The 17,852-nt window shown below is 41.4% G+C and overlaps 1 protein-coding gene across 15 annotated transcripts in view; it reads left to right on the forward strand.

Moving 5' to 3' along the window:
• AFF3 (AF4/FMR2 family member 3) overlaps window positions 1-17,852 on the forward strand; it is a 594,726-nt gene that overhangs the window by 156,489 nt on the left and 420,385 nt on the right. The gene's annotated exons all lie outside the window — the stretch shown is intronic.

Genomic DNA, 17,852 nt, shown 5'->3' on the forward strand with positions numbered 1-17,852 from the left:
CACAGTCGGTGCAATCTTTTTAATTTCTGAAAGAATAAGTCTATAAATTCATAAAGTGTTTTTGAACATTATAGAAATTTTTGACAAATGAAGGCTCCCTATTGTATCATTATGTATGATAATTGTCCCTGAAAACAATGATAGCTACAAAGTATATAAATTTGATTGAAGCAAATATAAATTGAGCCAGTAATATAGGTTCTTCTTAGTAACTATGAAAATTTCTTTGGATGGTAAATGGATTCCTGTCTAAATTCATGAGTTCTCTTATGACATTTGGGTTCAGCTTGAAATGGATTAATCTTTTTCCAATAAAGTTTCATAAGCTGTGATTTCTCTGGTGACCACATTTAATTAGATATTAAATAAACTGCTTATCTTTATACCAACAGGTTTTAAGACTTCATGTTTTCCCTGAGCTATATCTCACAGATTAAGTAGCTTGTAGAAGTAAAAAAGTAAAATAAAGTATTTAGTAAGCCACAGTATCCTTAGATTAGAAATTAAAATATGCCTACTTCTAAAATGAAAAATAAACATTTAAGCTTAAACTTTAAAGAATAGAGATAGGTAAGATAGTCTAAATATGTACATTCCATTGGGGAAAAGAGAACGTTTTTTCTTTTTCAAGTACTACTTTTCCTCCTGGACATTGGCTATGCTTCTTTTCAGTGGAAAAATGCCATCTTATCTGCAAAGGCTGAAACATTTTGAGATAAGGTTGTGAAGGTTTTAATTAAAAACTTGAATTTTTAATTTTTTTTTGATACCGCACTCCATGGTAAGATTCTCCAGCAAAATTATAATGACCCTCTGACTCAGCTTTTTCCTCCCAGCCTAAGTGTTGGAATGAGAGACCTGCAGGCCATGAGAATGTTGAACAGCAGAGATTAATTTAATCCGCAGTTTTAGCAAATGGAACACTGCAGGGATTGATCTGGAAACACCAGCTGACCTTCTGTACAGATCCGAACTAAAGAGTTTCTGAGTTGTCTGCAGAACTAAGATCCAAAATTGGAAGATCAACAATTATCAGATTGCCTAAAGGCAGAAAGTCTGGAAAGGGTTTACTTTTTCTCAGTTCAATTCTGTTTCCTGGGGTAAGCAGAGTTGGAGAAGAGACTCTAGCAGTTTCTTTAGTTCCATCAAATTGGAAGTGAAATGATGATTTCTTTTCTGTTAATTCCTCTCTTCCCCAGGGACACCTCAAGTGGAGCATGCATAGGGGCAGGTGAGCAGGGTGATCTCTCCAGGAGAGAAAGCGATGGCTCACCTGGCTATGGGAAGGCTGTGGTGAGGCGGGTTCATTTGAGGTGCTGCTTTGAGTTTCTGGCGTGTATCGCAGGCTGGCATCTTTGGGGCTTTGGTGGGTAAACAGCATTCAAGCTGTTGTCTCCTTTAACCAAATGCCTCCTGGGGATTTTCATTACAGTGGTTTAAATACTGAGTGACGTAGCAACACACATCATATTATTATTATTATTATTATTTTGCTTTTTAGGGCTGCACCTGAGGCATATGGACGTTCCCAGGCCAAGGGTTGATTTGGAGCTACAGCTGCCAGTCCACACCATAGCAACGCTGGATGCCCGACCCACTGAGTGAGGCCAGGGATCAAACCCGCATCCTCATGGATACTAGCTGGATTCCTTTCCACCGCACCATGCCAGGAACTGCAACATGCACCATATTCTTAAAGGAACTTGATGTCTCGGAATCATCTTGGCTTCTTCTTTTTTATTGTTGGTTTCTCTTTTCAAAAGTCTCTAATATTCTTCCACATCCTAGTGCTGCCTTCCTGCTTAACCACTTTCCTTTGATACTAGCTTGTCCGGCTTTTGAACATTCATCTGGTCAGCTTCGCTGTGACAAACCCGGAACAGTGTTCTCTGATTAATCAGTCACCCTGAAGATCTGGTTTCACCTCTTTCTTCCCCAGCTCAAAATCTTGGCACGTTCCCTATTCCCTGCAGGATAGAGAAAGAACATTTCATGGACCAATGTAAATTGTTTAATATAATTTAATTTCGTAAGCCGTTTAAACATTTTGAAAATTGTGGTCAAACTCGTAGCATAAACCTTACGTCTACCATTCGGAGGTTCATTCGTGTTAGGTGCATTCACATTGTGGTACAACAGTATTTCATCAGACTCAAGGGTTTTGTTCCCCTCTGAGGAGAACATAAATCTTGCGACGTCTCACACAGGTTTTAAAGTATTCTATCTTTAAATGCATAAGAATGTCATGGCAGTTAGTTGAAATCATTATATGCAATTAAGTGGCTGCTGCTGGAATCTTCCTGCAACTCGGTGATGATGTTGCTGTGCTCGTCCTTTCCCTGGTGCCTCCCAGACAGTAAGGACTGTGCTTCACTCATATCAGGTACGTGGGGACTGTTTGTTGATTGGCTGCATGGGATGATAGGACCACCGTCGAGGTAGGATATCGCTTTCCTTTCCCACCCTCCCACAAAGACAGGCGAATTCCACAATTTCATGGTGAAACACAGTTCAGCTACATCATGGGGGGAAAAAAATAGCTGAAATTGTTATCACACTCAGAGCAGCAATTAAGACTAGAAAAAGAACATGTGAAAGCAGCAGAATGCTTTTCTAATATCTGTGAATGATCTTGCATTCGAATGAATTATTTGATTTTATGTGCCTGCTCACAGGCCTTAAGTACAGTGAAAGGCAGCGTCATATTTGGAACTAATGTTCAGACTTCTCATTTCATGGGATTGGAAACGTACATGGTTTTGATTAAAATTCACCGGTGGACCTTTCCGTTCTCCTTTCCAGATCTGAGCCCCTCATTCTTTCTTTGTCCTTTTTAAAATCAATCCTAGGCTTCTTGCCAGCAAGACTCACTAGCTGCAAGACTTTGGTTAGTCTTTTTAATCGCTCTGGCCCTCAGGTGTGGTAAATTAGATCCTAATTCTGTTCCAAACCTGTTTGGGTTCCTTGACATGATGTACCAGCCACCAGAGTAAAACTAGAATAGAAAACCTTGTCAAGCTCAGCATTGTCTGTTCTGCCTAATGTAGAAGGGAACCTTTTACTGGACAATAAAACTTTAAGGTTACAATAATTTATAATAAAATCCACCAAGATTAAACTATCAAAAAATAGTACATAAAGCTGATTAATTAATTGTGTATTTCATGCATGGAAAGTGTTGGTATTCTGAATTCTGCGCTCTTTTGCCCTGCACATTTTCCCTTGAGGGTCGGGGAGGACTTTATCTGTTCTGATGACTTCCTATATCATCTGTATGATTACAATATGTGTTATCTCTAGTCCTGACCTTCCTTTTACCCGGAAAAGTCATATTTCTAATTACTTCTGGATGTGCTCATATGGATATTTTTCAGACACCCTGTATTTAAAATGACCAGCACTGATCATACTGCCTTCGGCAGAGGGCTTCTCCTCCAAAATTATGTCTCTGTCAAAAGAGGGCCTTGCACCTGGGCTCAAAGCTGGACCTTTTAAAGTCATTGTCCTTTGCTGTTTCTGTCATCCCACCTCTCCTCTATCGTTAATTCCTTTTAATTTTCTCTAAGAAAGCCTCTTGAATGGTATCCCTCACCCCTGGGTGTCATCACCTCTTGGCTTTTTGCCATAAATCTCTTCCAGATGTGGTTCAGCATCCTCATCACTACCAGATCTGTACTGCTAACATTTTTTTTTCCCTAATGCAGAGAAAATGGAAAGGAAAGAGTGAGTCTGATCATGTTGCATTCTTGCTCCAACAGCATCCTGGTCCCCACTTTCCTGGAGCAGCTTGCAGCATGCCCATGTGTGTTCCACAGGACCCTTCACTAGAAGGGTTGTCAGTAGTTCTGCAAAAATGATGTTCAGGTTAAACTGGTTTTACTTCCATATTTCTCAGCCTGTTATGTCAAATGTATATTATGAAGCTCTGAAAGGACATAATTCAAAGCAGTATTTTCTAAGCTGACTTGTTCACAGCACTCTTTTGTTATTGTTCTCATTTTGTTTTTTGTTTTTGCAAAGCAAATCATGGAATTAGTATTCTGAGAAACATATGCTGGAAAACCCTAACCTGGAAGGTAAAATAATCTAGCTACTTGGACCTTCAGTGTCTTACCTCCCCTGCCGCTCTGGCTCTCACCTCAGGACACGGAGCCACTACTTTATTCACTCAGAACCTGACTCTGACCCCGTGCTTTCATGCTTCCATGCTTTTACAGTGAACTGCTACCTACCAGAAATCTGCTGCATCCACTCACCCCTGCCCCATCAGGCACCCATCACTAAACTTCTGTCATCTCTGTAAAACCTCTACTCCTTGTAGAATGAGCTACTCTCTCTTTACTTCATAGCACATCTTGTCCCTCCATCAATCATCCATCCCTGTATCCATCCATCCATTCATCCATCCATCCATGTATCCGTCAACCCATCTATCCATCCCTGTATCCATCCATCCATTCATTCATCCATCAATTGATTCACATATCTGCCTTTTTTTAGTCTGTGAGCTGCCAGTCAGGCTGGCACTCAGTCTTACTCATATTTATATCCTGGTCACAAAGTACATTGCTTAATGCAGGTGCTTTACAAATTAATGTCCAATTAATTAAAAAAAAACTTTAAGAAAATCGCATAGTGTTTTGTTTTTATCTCCATAGAGGACTTCTGGTGTCTTATAAGCAAACATTATTCCAGGCTGGAGATTTAGAAAATAACATACTTTGTACCTTACATCTTGTCAGCATTTTGGCTGGACATTAAGTTCTTCAACACCAGAGAATACATATTTAAAAGCTGCGGGGTAGCACAGGATTAAAAGCGCCCGTGTAAAATCTTCCTTCGGGATGGCAGGCAATTGGTGGGGAAGCATCCACCCTCTAAGAGTAAATAGGAATTGAATTCTATAATTTCATTAAGGATAGGGATCTAGTTTTTTTAAATGCTGGCTACAAAAGAGTTCTTCAAAAAAGAGTAAGTGCCTGTTGTCTGGTATAAGCAAAAGTCCAGGTAACATTGCTTATCCCAGCTAACGCCGGGAATCAATGAAAATGCAGTGAGCCCTCCCTTGTCCTGGGTACCCAGCTCCATCTCAGAACAGCTTGACTGGGAGAATCTGTGGAGGATCTCAGCGAACATTAGCTCCGAGTATCCCTGTCTGTTGGTGGGAGGGTTGCCGTGAAAGCAAAACCAAAGGCTGAGCTATTTCAGTTCACTGCGGCAGACGCCTGTTCGTAGAGCTCTTCATTGTGCTGGATCCAAGTTCTCTTGGGCTTTCCCTTCCAAGTGGGGAATTCACGCAGAGGTGCTGGCTAAAGTGTCCCACATCCCATTCTTTTAGGTTTAATGGTTTGACATGAATCACCGTGCAGGATCAAGCTCTCAGAAGAGAATTCAGCCTTTGCAACAATGTTGAAATAGATGAACAAACAGAATGAGAGGGGTCAGAGGGACCCTCCTCTCAGGGTAAAGAAAGCCTCTTTATGCCTTTGACCCCTCGTTCATGCATTGATGGTCACCATTTGAGCAGGGCAGCTGTGAAGCCACTTAAAGTGTGTGTGATTATATTTGTAACTGTCAGCCTTTTTTGTTCACCAGAGAGCTAACCGGGAAGGTAGAGCTGGACCCCACCACCCTCATCATCAGCACCACAACTTATTTAGTAAGGTCCTCTCATGTCTTAATGCTTATTTATGGTATAATGTCAGCTTCCAAAATTGCAGTTCAGAAAGAAAACTCGATTGCTCTTTTTTTTTTTTTAAATTGAAGTATAGTTGATTTACAATGTTTTGTTAATTTCTGCTGTATAGCAAAGTGATTCAGTTATGCATACACACATTCTTTTTGGAAATTCTTTTCTGTTATGGTTTATCACAGGATATTAAATTTAGTTGTCTCTGCTTACAGCAGGTCCTTGTTGCTTATCCATTATATATATGGAGAGATATATATATATACATATAATGTACATATACATATATATTATATACACATACGTATATATTATATATACACATATACATTATATTATATACATTATATATTATATACATTATATATGTATTATATGTAAATTATATACTATACATATATATACATATGATTTGCATCTACTAATCCCATACTCACAATCCATCCCCTCCCCCTTGGCAACCATAAGTCTGTTCTCTATGTCTGTGAATCTGTTTCTGTTTCATAGATAGGTTCATTTGTGTCATATTTTAGATTCCACATATAAGTGATATCATGTGGTATTTGTTTTTCTCTTTTCAACATAGTATGATAATCTGTAAGTCCATCTATTTTGCTGCAGATGGCATTCTTTTTTATGGCTGAGTAGTATTCCCCCCCCCCCCCCACATATACACACACCATCTTCTTTATCCATTTTTCTGTTGATGGACATTTAGGTTGTTTCCATGTCTTGGCTGTTGTGAATAGTGCTGCTGTGAACATAGGGGTTCGAATTATAGTTTCATTTGGATATATGCCCAGGAGTGGGATTGCTTGATCATATGGCAAATCTATTTTTAGTTTTTTGAGGAACCTCTATACTGTTCTCCACAGTAGCTCCATCAGCTTACACCTCTACCCACCATGTAGGAAAATTCCACTGTTCTGTAAAGTACCATTCAAACATTATGGAACTGCATATTGGTATTTTGGCAATAGTGTGTTTAAAATGTAATTTTAAGTACTTTCACTCTTGGAAAGATCTAGGTCAACTTGGTTAGGCATTATCTTGCAGTTTCTACCTTTCTCTTAGCTTACTGACGTCTGTAGCTGTCTCTAAGGATTATTTTTCCTTAGGCAAAATAGCATAATAACACACCATTGAAAAAAATATGCTTAGAACCCCATTTTGCTGAAAATGACATGTTTTGACCTGCTTCTTTGCTTTAAATTATAGCAATGATGAAATACACAGTAGAAATTTGTTTAACACCCACACCTTTTTTTTGGGGGGGGGGGCAATCAGTTTAATGTATTAGACAGGAAGCTGTCCTAGAGCATTTAAGCATAAACATGTGGCCAGTCTCAAAAAGTAAAACTTGAGACTTGATAAAGATTGTTAATCAAGACACTGCTGGAACCGTATCAGGAAGTTTGGGGTCCCTGGATGAACTGGGTTATGTGAAGAGGTCCTGGCTAAAACTGGTGAGTAGGTCATTGAGAATCAGCACACTTAGCACACGCCTTGATGGTCCTTTTAATTTAATTTTTTTCCTTCTTGTGGAAGTACCATGTATCTACGGAAAAGTGATTCTAAATATATAGCTTGAAGACATTTTACAAATTGAACACATCTCTGTACCTATCACCCAGATTAAGAAATAGGGCATTACCAGACCCCTAGAGGTTCTCTGATGCCCTCTTCCAGGACTGACCCCACCCTCACGCATGACCAGTCTTCTGACTTCCAACAGCAAAAAGACTATTGCCCATGTTCATACTTCATATCATTTGCTCCTTTTGTTTGTGAGATTCATTCACATTGTGTGCACTGTAGGTTGTGGAGTGGCATTCCATTAATTTGTCCTTACCTACCTGTTTTTATTATAATTTTATCATTTCATTAATTTTATTTCTCTGATTTAACTGCACGCCAATTTACCTTTAAAAAGGTCAAATGCTATTCCTTTCACTGCATCTGCCATGCAATCTTTTAAAATGTGGATAAATGAGGCAGCAATAAATTGAGCCAGTTTTACGAGTAGAGGAAACTGGTAGCACATTTGCATTATTTGAAAGAGGTCACGTCCGTGGCAGTCCATTCCAATTCTGAACGTGTAAAAAGAAAGTGAATTTGGGAGAGTGCCAAGATCAATTTAGTTGCAAGATAATGACAGAAATGTATTTAAGGTTTGAACATTGGCATGTGCTTTCTCATTGGATGATTTTTTGGGCCACGCCCACACCGGGCCAGGGATCGAACCCCTGCTATAGCAGTGACAATGCTGGCTCCTTAACCAGCTGAGCCACCAGGGAACTCCCGGATGATATGTTTAAGAGACTTTTTCAAAGCAGAAAAGGTAAATTTGGTTTCGTTACCCAGAACAAAATTTCCAATATATAAATACCTCACATCTGTGTATTTGTTTTGCCGCAGACAGAACCAGCAAGAGTTTAGTGATGAAATCTGTTCTTAATTATGAGAGCAGCTGTTGGAGTGGTAGCCATTTTTTTTCCTCCTGATGTGAAGTTGCCTGGTTTACTCATTTTTGCCTGCATTTTTCAGGGTTGCTAGTGCAGAAAAGAGCCCCTTTGTGAGAGGTTGCAATTTGTTTTCTGTCTGAGAGCCAGGGCAAATGGACTAAATCTGCACAGCAGGGTGGTTTTATCTGTCTTCCTCGTGCCCCACAAGCTGTCCTTACCTCTGCTCAGCACCAGAGACCTATAAAACCACCCAACAAATGAGGGGCCTGTTAAGTGTTCTGGCAAGACTCTCCGGCAGCAAGCAGTTCATGTGAATTAACTAGGTCCTCCTGATGAGGCGGGGTGGTGGAGCTGGATGGTACAGAGCTGGAACAGATGGTAGTAACATACTAGTTTGTTTTGAGGTCTGTAGATTTATTAACATACCTTTCCCCATTTCCATTCGGTTGTTTTTACACCCAAAGGGCTATCGCACAGTTCTCATCAGGTAGCTTACCAAAAACAAAGCAAAAACACGCTTAGATTATCCTGCAGGTTATTTCTAAGCCATCATAATTCTCAGTCCAGGCCTTCACAGAAGGGGCCAGTGTTTAATTTTTCTAGGTATCTCATAGCATCCTGAAGTAAAGACTTTGGATGAAACTGGATATGGCAGCTGAGTGAAGAGGGTCTGGATTTAAAAGCTTGGTACCTCCCCTTTGTATACAGAAATCAGTGAATTGTTTATTGAAAGGAATGAACCCCCCATATGAGTCTTAGCTGCAGTGTGCTTTTGTTCGCTCTCCATATCATTTCAACTCTTGCCACAGTTCCCCAACACAGGAAACCTGACATTTTAAAAAATAAAGGTCATTTATACCATGTCATAAAATTAAAAAATAAAAGGCAGTTGCAAAAATGCAAAGGCCGAGTTACATCTTGACAAACTGGGAGGAAAACCCTTTCATAATTTGGATTATTTTATGTAGAAGTGGAAAGAGCTTTTCTTTCTCATGCCTGAAAACCAGCATTTTATAAGCTTTGTGAAGTGGATTTCTTCTGAAATTAGTGAAATTAAAACTAAGGTTTAGATGATTTTTTTTTTTTTTTTTTTTTTTTTTTCCTGCTCAGCTGGCACTTTCTGGAGCCGTGGAGTGTAACTATTGCAAAAACCTTCAGAGTTCTCAGTACTCTTAAACCTTCTGAAAACTGCTTGCCTGGCAGCATTATTCCCTTTCTGATTTTAATTAAACACAAACCAGTGTAGAACAATTATCTGAGTAATTCAGTCCATTAAAGCCTCTTTAAACAAAGAATTGAAGGAGAAGTGAATTTTTCTCACCTAAGTGGTCCAGATAATTATGGTTTTGCCTTCTGGCCCTTCTGAGGTCAACTGGATAAAAAGGTCCCAGTCCTGGTTATCTTCAGCCTCTTCCTGCAGGTAGCCAACTGTGCCAGATCCTTGAAGGTCAAAACATTTTGAAGTTCTCTGGTGGCACAGTGGGTCAAGGATCCAGAGCTGTCACTGCAGCGGCTTGGGTCTCTGCTGTGGCGCGGGTTTGATCCCTGGCCTGGTAACTTCTGCATGCCCTGGTTACAGCCACCTTTTGGTTTAACAAAAACCAAATAAAACAATCAAAAAAAAAAAAAAAAAAACCCAACAAAAAACCTACACATAGTGCTTGATTTTGTCAAGTATTTGATATTGTTTCAGGATATGTTACCATTAATAGTAATAGCAACTGTAAGGCTTATTTAAAATAATTTACAATTGATCCACATCGCCCCCCCCCCCAAAGGTATCATCTTGGGTTAAGGAGAAAAAAAAAGCAGGTGATGCAGATCTGTGGGAATCATCTTTTCTATGAATTAATGAAAAGTTGCAAACCATTCAGAGCAGGATGGAGGAAATGGACCAGGTGAAGAACACACTCCATTCAGGCTGCATCCTCTGGCTTCGGGATGATGAACCCATGGCCTGGTGATGCTGTGCTGTTCAAGGGGAACTGCAAATTAATCTCATACCTGTACCAGGTTCTTCTGATTAAGCAGAATGTAGATTCCCTCTAATATATTTCTAATCTCTTATGGTTGAATTCTACTCACCACAGGCACATGAATAATTCTTTAAGAGGCTTAGATTTTTATCTTTATTAACAATTCGTGTGGCATTCCCTTTATGGTGCAGCAGAAACCAATCCGACTAGGAACCATGAGGTTGTGGGTTCGATCCCTGGCCTCACTCAGACAAGAAAAAAAAAGAAATTTTTTTTTTCTGTCCTTTTTGACTTTCTGTCCTTTTTCTTTTTCTTTTTTCTTTTTTCTTTCTTTCTTTTTTTTTTTTTTTTTTTTGTCTTTTTGTCTTTTCTAGGGCCACTTCGGCAGTATATAGAGGTTCCCAGGCTGGGGGTCAAATCGGAGCTGTAGCCACCGGCCTACGCTAGAGCCACAGCAACGCGGGATCCGAGCCACTTCTGCAACCTACACCACAGCTCACGGCAACGCCGGATCCTTAACCGAGTGAGGCCAGGGGTCGAACCCGCAACCTCATGGTTCCTAGTGGATTTGTTTCAGCTGCGCCTCGACGGGAACTCCCCATTCTGTACTGTTTTTGATCTTAGCTCTCCACTGATTGCCTGTTTTTCTTTCTTTCCTTCTTCCCTCCCTCCCATCTTTCCTTCCTTCCTTTTGCTTTTTTGGGTCACACCCGTGTCATATGGAAGTTCTCAGGCTAGAGGTCGAATCAGATCTACAGCTGCTGGCCTGCACCACAGCCATGGCAATGTGGGATCCAAGCTGCATTTGCGACCCACACCACAGTTCACGGCAATGCTGGATCCTTAACCAACTGAGCGAGGCCTGGGATCGAACCCACATCCTCATGGGTCCTAGTCATGTTCCTTAACTGCTGAGCCACGAAGGGAACTCCTGATTGCTGGTTTTTCAGTTGCATTCTTAGTTACATGCTCTGTGTTTAGCATTTTCTGAAAATTTCTCGTGAATTTAATATCCTGGGTCCATACCTCAGACTGAGAGAGTTAAATCATAAGGACTCTTTCCCATAGTTAACATGCCAGCTTGAGACTCAGCAGTTCAAGCGGCTCAGTGAATGTTTTTACTCAAACTGTTGTATTTATTCTTTGCATTCAGTCACCTTAGAATTGCAAACTGAATTCCAGAGGATGGTGGTTTGGTCCTGGCCTTTGCTTGCGGTGTGTGGTTCCTAGGGCTTGAGGAAAAGCACTGTGTTGGGGTAAGATCTTTGGGGCATGACTGGGTCCTGACATTGTGAACAGCCAAAGAGCAATGGAAATTACTGGCACTTCTTTGGTCTTTCCATAGTTGTCAATCAAAGGCTTTCTTTTTCCAAAGGTTCTAGTGGTTTCATATTTTAGGTGGCTAACAGTCCATGGACAAGTTCAGAATGTAAATGCATCTTATTATTACAAGTGGAATAATTTCCAGTGACACCTGAAAGTTCACAGCAATGACACAGATGCCAACTCCTATCTGAGTTTTTAGAACATGATCGTAGAGTTCAAGGTAAATGACAAACTGGGGAAAATTTGCGATCTGTCAATATCCTTAAAACATAAAGGACTCCTAAATATCATTTAGGAGAAAAACCCAGTGCTGTAAAAGAAGAGTGGGTAAAGGCCCTGAGTAGCCTGTTCCAAAGAAAATATCCAGCTGTCCAAAAAACCATATGAAAAAAAGGCCAATGAAAATTTCGGCATCATAACGTGTTACCTATCAAATTGGCAAAAATTTAAAGTCTGTAAAGGACTGGGAGCAGATATTCTTGTAGTATTCTTATAGAGCTCGAAACTGTTTTATTTTCTGCAAAGCAATTTGGAGCACGAGTGGAGAAATTTAAAATATCTTCAGGAATGCATATCATAGTTTTATTTAACACATCAAGGAATTGGAAAAAAAATTCCTATGCCCCATGTGAAATTAAAATATGATTTTGAAGAGTCCTTATTTATGTCATGAGAAAATTTTATAGGTTAACTAAAAAATAAGCATATGAAACAGTCTATAGTGGATGATCTCAATTTTATAAATATGCAGTCTGTTATTAGAGATCATTTGGTTGGTGGCATGTAGATTATTTAAAATTTTTACCCTTTTCCAGTTCTCATAATGAACATAAGTTTTATAATCAGAAGCAACTCATAGAATTTAAAAATACCTCTTTGATTTAAAGTTCCCTCAGATGGAGGTTATGCCATTACCTATTTTGGTAAATAAAGTGCTGTGGCTAAAAGAAATTTTTGTTTTTGTCCTTTTTTTTTTTTTTTTTTTTAGGGCCGCACCCATGGCATATGGAAATTTCCAGGCTAGTGGTCAAGTCAGAGCTGCAGCTGCCAGCCACAGCCACAGCCACAGCAATGTAGAATCTGAGCCACATCTGTGACGTACACCACAGCTAACGGCAATGCTGGATCCTTAACCCACTGAGTGAGGCCAGGGATCAAACCCACAACCTCATGGTTCCTAGTCAGATTCATTTCCACTGTGCCACAATGGGAACTCCAAAAGACATTTTTTTAAAATAGAATTGATCTGGATAAAAGAAAATTAATACTGATAATAGCTGCCCAGGGAGTCTTAAGTAAGAAGAAAATACCTGGTCCTGTGCTGAGGGTCAGCACACCTGGTATTGATGGGATCAGGAAAAGAAAAGCAGTTGCCACAAACCAGTCCTTTCACAGAAATCTTTATTATTCTTTTGAAATCTTAAAGTTGTCACATATTGGGAAAGAGAAATTATTGCTTTTCTTCATGTCCTTCTGGCACAGTCGTTTCTGAAATGTGCCGTCTGCCCCATGCACATTTGTGCCAGAAGGTCATCATATCTGCACTCAGAGCAAAGACAACGTTGACATTGTGTCTGTCAGGACTGATCTTGTGTCTTCTGTCCTGGCACAAGGGCCAAGTGTGCCAGAGATCCCGAGGCTGAAACGAGATTGCAAAAAAAAACAGCAAAGAAAGGCAAACAGCACAATACTTATTTCCATAGGTGACATTATGGCCATGAATATAAAACTCGAAATCCTTATTAAGCAATCCCCAGGGCAGGCCGGGGAGTAGCGTGCTGTAGGCATAATGGGGTCATAGGCCCAAGGACATTGTCATGATTTTTTGCATTATAAAAAAATTGTCCAGAAACGTCTTTAATTAATGGCATGTGCAGTTCCCTGGTGGCGTCTCGGTTAAGGACTCGGCATTGTGGCTCAGGTTATTGCTTTGGCTCGGGCTCAATCCTTGACGTGGAACTTCTGCATGTTGCAGGAACAGCCAAAAAAAAAAAAATTAAGGGCACATGATTATGGTAAGAAGTGTAGTTGAAACCCACCGATAGTAAGCAGTATAGACAGTAAGTTTCTTAGGGCAGCATTTGCTTATCTTCACTGCTTGTGCTCTGTGGAGTTCAAGGTCTTAGTGATGTTCAAACAGTGGATTTGCAGCAGGCAAGAAAACGTTTGATAGAGAGACAGCAGAGCTAGGGAGGGATTTATTTTTGTAAGTAAAGAGTAGAAAAAAAGAATCCTCAAAAAGATATATACTGGCTTTTTTCCTCTGTTGGACTTTGCGTGGTCCCTTTTCATGGCTTATAAGACTTCTCCCTGCATCTGTTCTCACGCAGCGTCAGATCCATTGAGGCTGTTCTGAGCTTGGAATCAGGTAGCGGAGTCCTTTCCCACAGAGACTTGTGTCCCAGGACATCTCTTCCAAAAATGAGCTGGTTCTCAGCGCTGCCTTGGGCCAGGACACAATGCATGTGGCAGTAAGTGTGTGTGGAACACCTGGTGGGGGCAGGCTCTCAGGGTGACACGGAGGTAGCTTAGTCCCAGTCTCAGTCTTGGAGGACACCGGTGAGGAAGACATTCCATCCTCACACCCTTTCAGACTTTGGACAGCCTTAAACACTCCCTTCCCTTCCTGATTTCATCCGGTGGTGGAGCCCTTTCTTGGTCCATTTAACCGCCCACTCTTGGTCCCACTAGCTGTTCATCTCTTTCCTGCCATGTCACATGTGCACATGGCACAGTGGCCTCCTCTAGGAGGGAGGGGGACGTCCCCATTCTCTGGGTGATGACTTCTACCTGCTGTGCCAGCCGCCGTGTGCTCAGGGGAGAGTCAGTGACTTCCACTTTCCGCTTTCCTATTATTCTCATTGATGCTTTCGCTTTTTTATCAGCTACTAAGTAAAGGTGTCATATGTACATATATTTTGCTTTTTAGGGCCTCACCCACAGCATATGGAGGTTCCCAGGTTAGGGGTTGAATAGGAGCTGTAGCTATCGGCCTACACCCCAGCCACAGCAATGCAGGGTCTGAGCCACGTCTACGATCTACACCATAGCTCACGGCAACGCCAGATCCTCAACCCGCTGAGCGAGGCCAGGGATCAAACCTGAGTCCTCATGGATACCAGTCAGATTCGTCTCCATTGAGCCACAACAGGAATTCCAGTAAAGGTGCCATATTAATGTTACTATATTAATATTACCATATTACCAATATTAATAGAACCACGATGTGCGCATTGTCTGAGTATTTTTTCCATCTTGAGCTTATTAGCCTCCTTTGGTTTGTGCTGGGTTTTTAGCTCCATGGCAGGCACCCCCACAAATACACAGTTTATCCTTTGATGTTTTCCCGTGGATCAGCATTTTGTGGGGGTTCCTCACGTGCAGAGTATCCTCAGACATGTTTTTCAGATTATTTTGTTTCTGCGAAAGGAGGTTGGCAGCAACCTGCTAGGGATTCTGCTCCTGAACCTCAGAGGGCATGTGTGCTGCAGCTGCCTTTGGACTTGACCGTCCAAGTGAAAGTCCGATGTTTAGCTCTTTGAGTGACGTTGCAAAGACTCTTGTGACATGGACACGAAGGGCAAGAGGAGGGAGCAGACTTCAGCTCAGTACTTTCTCTTGCTGAGAGCAGGACAGCTTTCAAATGGTTTGATTGGAAACCTCTTGGAGCTCGGTGACCACTTGGGAGCTGTGACCAAGGGGCACACATTGCAGACAAGGGTTGACCAGATGTTTTCCAGGATCCCCGAACAACTCAGAATCTCTGAGCCTGTGCGCACAGGCCCACAGGAGTCAGGGGAGCGGAGCTTCCAGACCCGGATGTGTCCCTTAGGGTTTTCCCTTGGGGAGCCACAGAAAGACTTTTGAGGCCAGCCTGAAGGTCTAGCTATAGATATCGCCTCCTTTCAAAGTAGGGGCAGCATTGTCCAGCAAAAAAAAAAGGAAGGCTGAAACCAGCCCGGTCTTAGAAGGTATTGGTTTCGGAAACAGAGCTGGGCTCTTACCTTTTGCCAAGAGGGAGAAAAAAGGTGTGCTGTGAAGCTTAATATGGATTTAAACAAAATGGGCACTCATGCAATTTTGACTACAACGCCTGAGTTCTGCTTTTGTTTTTCTTGCAAACCCTGGATCTCTGAGGGCTTGATGGGAACTGGGGGTGAAATTAGGGAGCAGAGCTCTCCCTGCTCTTGGTTACCGCTCCCCAGACTCAGACAGAAGCAGGAGTGGGGACCAGCTGAGAGATGGCCAATGTGTGAGGTTGCTGATTGGCTGCTGTCCAGCCCCTGATGGAGACGTGACTCTGGATGTCCAGGGCTAGTGTTAGAACTTCTGACACACCAGCCATATCCTTAGGCTTTTAGGCCAGGAAGGGATTGCTGCTGGTGGTGAAATTTATCCTCCTGACATCAGGTAGGACCTCATCCCAGACATTTAAGAATCTGTCCTATTTATAAAGTCTCCAAAAGCGATCTTTCAGTCTCTCAGTTTAGGGTTATGAATGCTTTATGCCAGGAAATTTAACTTTAGAGCAAAACTCAGATTCTTCGTAGTTTAGTTCAAAGACCATTTCCTTTAGCTAACATCCTCTCTCTGAGTGCCCTTCATGTATTTGAAAACCAATATTAAATTGGCTTTCAGCTTTCTCTTCTCCCCAGGTGGAATAATTTCACTCCCAGTCTCTTGAATTCAGAAGAAAAGACCTTGCTAGGAAAATGCAAATCAAATAAATAGAAACCTTTTTTAAGGTTAAAAGAAGAAAAAAAGAAGAAGTTGTGGGGGAGGAAAAGAAATGGTTTCTTTGCTGACAATATCATATCTGAAATTCAGGCTACCTGAAATGAAGTAAAAAGTTGTATATTAAATTCTCATCACTGCAGAATTAATCAGTTCCTGCCCAGTCCCCTTCCAGTGAGAGCCAAGTTTACTTTTCTTTGTAGGTCTTACGGATTTCCTTTGTGAATTTAAAAGCAATTGTGCAAATCCAAAAGATTTAGGAACTATTGAGAGAAACAAGGCTCTGGAGTAAGGATCCCTTACTTTCGCCAAAACCTCAGCTCCCTCTGGAACAGAAGTTATTAATCTTTGGGAAAAGTCAGAGATCCATTTGAAAAATCTGATCAAAGCTAAGAACCTTTGTCCTAGAAAAATATGTATGTGTACAGCTAAGAACTATTCCACACAATTTCACTGAGTCCCTGGACTTCAGATTCTCATCCCCAAACCTAAAATAGGCTGCATTTTAATCAGATGAAAACGAGCCATTTTGCCTAAAACGCTTTAATGTATGACCAGAAAGGAAAACGTGAATTTTTCTTTTAATAAAAGGGTAAAAGTAAAACAGATTCCTACGGAGGTAAATTTCCCAGTGACATAATTGGGTATTTAATTTAATTGAAATTGAAAATGCTTTTTCATTTCTAAAGTATTCCCACCAGAAATATCTAATCGAATTTAATTTTGAGTAAGAGTCAGTGCTAACCTCCTTGTTACCATGCAGGGAGCTGTGTTCGGAAACCCTGTGTGGGTGCCGGGATAATGGGTTCTTCTGTTGCTTCCTGCCCTCGGCTGGTTGTATAGACCTGGGTACCCCTGACACCTTCCCGTGCCTTCTTACCTGTCAAACACTGCTTTCAGAATTGGTTTCTTAGCTTCACTTTCTGTATTTCAGTTTTCCATCGCCCCAATCTGCTTTTGCAGAATCTGGTGAGATGTTCCTTGTCACATCCCTTTTATAATCTAGCAGGGCGCTTTGGCAAAAAGAGCGGAGGAAAGGCATAATGAGATGCTGGCACAAAGGGCTGTGGCCGCCTTTCCTCGTCCAAGCATGTGTGTAGGCACTTCTGCTATGGCGCAGTGGGTTAAGAGTCCAACTGCAGTGGCTTGGGTTGCTGCAGAGGCTCAGGTTCCATCCCCAGGCTGGTACAGTGGCTTAAAGGATCCGTTGTTGCCACAGGTGCAGTGTAGGTCACAGCTGCCACTTAGATTCCATCCCTGGCCTGGGAACTTCCATATGCCACAGGTACAGCCATTAAAAAATAAGTTAAAAAAGTGGGGGGGGGGGTGAAGAATGTGCGTCAGCTCATCGCTCCTCCGCTGACCAGGCCCTAAACATCGTGCAATAAAATGGAAATTCCCATGCCTCCCCAACCCCAGCCCTTGAGCACAGAGCACACTGGAAGGATAGAGGATGCATGAAGATCCAGATTCCCTAAACAGTTTTCTCCATTTTATTCTTACCAAGTAGCAAAATACCAAAATAAGTGATTTGCTTTACAGATCATATATCCATGATCAGTGTTGGCACCCATAGATTTGAAACCAGAAGACTCTCCTGCCGAATTTCAGAAGCAAGTATGTCTTATCCAAGTAAAATCTTTCAATCCGGATAGTTGGATA

Source organism: Sus scrofa, chromosome 3 (assembly GCF_000003025.6).
Source record: "Sus scrofa isolate TJ Tabasco breed Duroc chromosome 3, Sscrofa11.1, whole genome shotgun sequence".
NCBI lineage: Eukaryota > Metazoa > Chordata > Mammalia > Artiodactyla > Suidae > Sus > Sus scrofa.